The following is a 5,963-nucleotide window of genomic DNA, read 5'->3' as shown; positions in this document are numbered from 1 at the left end:
AAGAGAGCTTGTCCAAACTTAGCCTGTGTCTTCATTGCTGCATTTCCTCCAACTCCAGCAACATATAGAACCAGATGGTCACCAGTGAGCATATGGCTCACAGGTTCCCTTTAACTTTCAGTCCTAGAAGGGAATTTTCTCTGATGGACCAAGTTTCCTTGCCTTGCAACTTCCAAAGCCCCCAAAGCCAAACTGTCCACTTTTTTCTTCTGCTTTCTTTCAATCATGAATCTCCTGTTCTCCCAGCAGTTCTGGGTTGGTCTGCATGTCTCTTCAAATACAAATGTACCAGCTTTGAAGATTCTGGGTGGGGCTCAGGATTCCACCTAAATTCTCAAACTCTACAAAAACTAATAAAAAGACTATTTTGTCAGGCAACTTCTAGCTCCCTTTTCAGCAAATCCAATCAAGTAGAGGCTGAAGGCCTGTTTACAAGCTCTCTGTAGTCATAATTTCCAGTATTCCCATCACACATGTATGTCGATTTTACAATAATTGGCAGAAGAAACCAATATCTATAAGGCAGTCAAACACATAAACCTTTTAAAAACATTCAAGTTCAATCTTTTCCTCTACCATTGAGTGGATTAACCCCTTTCATATGCACATAGATTTGGCCTCTGGCAGGGTGGATTCCAGTAGGCCCTGGCCACAGATCAGCTATCTTTTCTATCCAGCATGACATCAACTCCAGGCAATTCCAGAAGCTGTTCTCCCCTCAGCTGAAACATTTTATCCCATCCCCCTTACAAAACCTTATTATTTCAAAGGTTTGGAGCCATTGCAATGGAGCCTTATAGCATTAATCACTTAACCCAAGTGGGGACTATGTCTGACTCCACGAGAGGGAAAAGACCAAACTCAAGATCAGCAAAAGACTGATTCCTATGAAGTGGAGGTCAGATATGCCTCCACTCTATATTTATTGTTGGTGTTGTTAAGTGCCATCGAGTCAATTCTGACCCATAGTGACCCTGTATAGGGTTTCCAAGGAGCAGCTGGTGAGCTTGAACTACTGACCTTATAGTTCAGAGGACTTTGCAGTCTGACGCATTAGCCCACAGCACCACACCAGGTTTCCCCACCCTGTATTGTTGTTGTTAACTACCGTGGAGTCGGTTCCAACTCATTGTGACCCTGCACAGGGTTTCCGAGGCTGAAAATCTTTACAGGAGCAGAAAGCCTCATCTTTCTCCTGCGGAACAGCTGGTAGTTTCGAACTGCCAACCTTGAGGATAGCAGCCCAATTTGTAACCACTACGCTACCAGAGGTCCTTTATTTATTAGTGCCTTTAAAATTAGTTAGACTCAAGAACCAATTTAGAAAACTCATCCTTGAGATTTTGTTTCTTTAGAATCTCACTCTCTCAGTGCCACATGTCTTACTCTGGTTTTTCCAGAGAAGCAAAACCAGTGAAAGATCTCTCCTCTCTCTGTCTCTCTCTGTCTCTTTCTGTCTCTCTCTCTCTCTCATAACCCAATAAAATTTCCTATCCTGATTGGTTGCTTACAACAAATATCATCATAGAGTTGATTACATATGTTAGGTCTCATCATGAAGGATTACCACATCTTAACAGTCAAACCACTCAGAATCCCAGTCTAGTCAAGTTGACACAAAACCTTAACTATTTACACAGCCCCCTATTTCCCATTTAAGACAGGTTTAAACATTGTTGGTGGTAATAAGTGCCATAGAGTTGGTTCCAACTCAGTATAGGATTTCCAAGGAATGACTGTTGGGTTTGAACTACCAAGCTTGTGGTTAGCAGTCCAGTGCTTATCCTACAGCACCGCACCAGGACTCCTTATATACTGGTTGGTATATGAATCAATCTTAAAGATCCCTTGGATTCATCTGTATGCATAGTGGAGACAGCAATATTTTCATAACTTTCCCGAGGTGTAAAGCACCAGCACTGGTGAATAAGCATCACCAGGTCCTTCTGAAAATTTTTGTTAAGAAAGCCGTAAAAGAGAGGATTTATGCACGTAGACACCATAGCAATTAAGTGACAAACTATAAATACCAGGTCATGGTGGCAGCTCATCAGCACTTCATGATACCAGTCAAAGATGACATTGAAGATGTTTAAGGGAAGCCAGCAAGCACCAAAGGTTACCATGATGGAAACCAACATCCTGTTAATTCGCTTATTCTCATTGAGCCGGGTCTCATTTCCCCTTTTCTTGTCTACCTTCCCATTTCTCCTGCGGAGGCAGATAATAATTTTCAGATAGCAGACAAGGATGAAGCCCAGAGGGACACAATACTGCAGCATAAACATGGAGGTGGTAAAGAGGAGCTGGTTCATTTTGGAGGGCCAGTTCTCTACACAGGCCACCCGGTGGGTATAGAGGTTAGTGGAGAGAGAGAGGTTTTGGAAGGGCTCTTCAGTGAGGTGGTAGGACAGGAAGAAGGGAACAGACAACAAAAGGGAAAACAGCCAAATAAGTGTGATGCCCCAGTAGGCATGAGATACATTGGGCTTCCAACCACGAGGATTTACAATCAGCTGGTATCTTTCAACAGCAATCAACACAAGTGAGAATATGGACACAGAGATGGAGACACTCTGCACATAGGAAGTCAGTTTACACATGGTATCCCCAAATATCCAGTGATCCATCAGAGTATAGATGACAGTAAAGGGAATGCACATGACACAAACCAAGATGTCAGAGAGGGAGAGATTAGCGATCAGTATATTGGTGACATTCTGAGTTTCTCTCTGCTTTTTAAAGATGATAATGATAAGAGAGAGGTTTCCAAAAAGGCCCACAACTAAGACCACACTATAAGCTATGAGTAATAGGAGTAATGCTAGTGAAGAGGGTTGACAGGATTCAAAGTAGAAAATTGCAGAGTTGTTGCACTTTGCATTGGTTTTATTAGAGGTTGGATGGTGTAGGGAAAGTTCCATTATGTCAGTGCTGTAAGAACTTTTCTAAGTTCATGTGTGTTGTGGGTGGATATTTTGGCCGTCAATTCTTGGGAGTACTTTGTTCTGAGGCTTCCTATGAGTATACAGTAGAGTTTAATCTTCTTTGATCTCCATCTGTGCTTGATGGAAACATGGATGCCTTGAATATGCTCTTGAAATCCTAAAAAAAAAAAAAATTAAAAAATTAAAAAATTCAGAATATTAATGCAAATTTTAGAAATTTGAATAATGCTATAGGTCTACTGGTGACACTGGGAATAATAGTCACATATCCAGATGCTAACAACTGAAATTAATTCATGTTATATTAACCATAGGGTATCTGTGCATCCTTGCCTTTCCCTAGTCTCAGTGTGGTCTATTTGTCCCCTCTATATAGCTTTCACCCCCAAACCAAACCCACTACCATCAAGTTGATACCAACTCATATCAACCTTATATAGGGATTCCAAAGCTGTAAATATTTATTGGAGCAGACAGCTTCATCTTTCTCCCACAGAGTGACTGGTGAGTTTGAATTGCTGACCTTGTGATTAACAGTTCAGTGTTTATCCTACAGCACCACCAGGACTCCTTTGAACCAGTGAAATACAGAATATGAACACATCTTGTTAACTGTATGTTATTGTTGCTAAGTGCTTCAAGTCAGTTCTAACTCATAGCAACCCTGTATAGGATTTCCAAGGAACAGCTGGTGGGTTTGAACCACCAAACTTGAGTTTAGGAGTACAGTACTTATCTTACAATGCCACACCAGGACTTCTTGGGCAGCCCAAACATATATTTCCATCGCCATCACCTTCTATCTTAGAATTTATAGTCATCTGGATATGTCCTCCACCTGCTCCAATGAAGTATAAAAGCCACACAGGCCGAATTGTGCTTTTGAGGGCAGAGTACTATGTTTGATGTTGGGTTCCAGTTGTAGCATCATTACTTGCTATTGTATGACTGTGACTTAAGTCATTTACCCTCCACTTTATTTCCCTTATCTGTAAAATGGAGAAAAGCAATGCCTACTTGTCTGAGGATCAAGTGAGATCATGCAACTGCATGTGTGCCTCAGCATGTGCATATAATTGGTGCTTATTTTATATGTGTTGAATAAAATTTGTCATCTCCACTCTCCAGAGCTAGTCTGGGGGCTGGAATTACAGAACATGCCTGTTCTGGAATAGCGTATACCATCCTCTCTTTTCACTTCCTCTATTCTCTGGGGCTGAAGCTGTGTTCGGTATAGGTGCTGCCTGGGTATATTGCTCAGATTCTGGGTGATTGAGATAAGACAGAATTAACTTTATTGGTAAATCATTCCTCCAATTCTCCCTTTGTACAAGTCCTTTTTTCTTCTGACTTCCAGATGAAAGGGAGATCCAAGTCCTGTGGCTCTGCTTGGTTTTGGGGTGGTCATATTGAATGGGGTTATTCATGCAACAGGCATGATGAACTCTTATCATTCTAAGTCTGAGGATTATGACCTGAAGAGGACACACTGAAAGAGAGCAGACAAAAAAAAAAAAAATTTTTTTTTCATCATGATTTATTTTGAAGAATTTGATTTAAAAGTAAAACATAAATAACAGTGATAAAGGGAAACAAGCACTAAGAAATGAAATAGAATGAAGTCTTATTTGCTGTTTGCAATTACCTTGGCCTGCTCTCACATTCTTTCTGAGTTCAAAGGCTTAGCAGATTATTATTGGAAAGAAATCACCTTAAAAATACTGACAACTGTTATGATTTCAACAATAGATACCACAATGAGGAACACCATAAAAAAATCCCACAAATGAATAGAAACTGTTGATAAAGACAGTGTACTTTATAAAGGAAGACCCAAGGAACTGATCTGAGACTCATTTAAGAAGTGTGATAAGGAGACATTTATAAACAGTGTACTCAAAATGAAGGTTTATGGCTTGGATGATTCAGAGATTTAGTCGTGTTATAGTTCACAGATACTGGCTGTAGGGAAATAGCAAGGCAGATTTAAACTCTTTGTGATAGCTGATAGGCCAGAACTATAATTGAGAAACCATATAAGATTTATATTGTTAGTTTCCCTTGGAGGGGAAAAGAATAATAAGAAAGCAGACAATACATATTTGAGGGTAAGTCAAAGAGTGTTGCTACAAAATCATAGTAATCTTTATTAAACAAAAATATCTAAATGTGAAGCTATGGCATTCTGGCAAGATGGCAGACAAGGAAGATGTACTACATGGACCCTCTACCACAAAGATCTGAGAGAAAATAAAACAGATACAGATGAAAGTTCTGGAACCCTGAACTTTAGAAGAGAAGTAGATGGAGTGCCTGCTTGGAGGAGAGGCTGAGCAGGGACAGTAAGAAAGGAAGACTGGTGAACTGCTGGCCAGATATGGCTTGACCAGCTTGTGAGCAGTTTTGGCAGTGGAGGGAGGCCTGGCAGAGCAGATTCATGTGTGTGACAGAAAAGCTGTGATATCTTTTTCTCCACACTTCCCTGGTGACCAGAAATCTGGCATGCACTCTCATCCACCCCCCGTGGAGACTCTGCTCTCTGAGAGTTCAGAGCCATGTGGTTGGCAGACAAGCAAGTGTGAGGTAGTCACTGACTGCCACATTGGTGTGCCACTTTGGAACTTGGATTCAGCTGGGCTTGGCTCCAGATGTACAAAACCTGAAGAGGCACCAGATCTGCAATTAACCAGTCACCCTACCTCCACATTCCCCTGTGGTCCTATCAGACAGTGAAATGAGCTCCATCAATGGCCCCCATGAACTACTTCTGGATTGAGTGCCCTGAATATAGATAACAGCTCCTCAGAAACCCTATACAGGGTCGCTATGGGTTGGAACTGACTCAGTGGCACTTCATAACAACAACAAGGCCAGTAGGAACTCCATCTAGTGCCAAAGAATCTGTTGTCACATCCCTTCGACAAGCACCTTGGGAACTCCTTGAATTTCAGGAGCCCACCAGAAATTATTCCCTTCTGGAGGCAATAAAACTTGTCATCTTTTACTGAATATATA

The 5,963-nt window shown here is 41.2% G+C and overlaps 1 pseudogene; it reads right to left on the bottom strand.

Moving 5' to 3' along the window:
- Positions 1 to 2,050: 2,050 nt before the first annotated feature.
- LOC102843004 lies at positions 2,051 to 2,924 on the bottom strand (annotated as a pseudogene).
- Positions 2,925 to 5,963: the final 3,039 nt, after the last annotated feature.

Source organism: Chrysochloris asiatica, unplaced genomic scaffold (assembly GCF_000296735.1).
Source record: "Chrysochloris asiatica unplaced genomic scaffold, ChrAsi1.0 scaffold00087, whole genome shotgun sequence".
NCBI classification, from domain to species: domain Eukaryota; kingdom Metazoa; phylum Chordata; class Mammalia; order Afrosoricida; family Chrysochloridae; genus Chrysochloris; species Chrysochloris asiatica.
The sequence above is the reverse complement of the archived record's forward strand: the minus strand, read 5'-3'. Positions and strand labels throughout refer to the sequence as shown.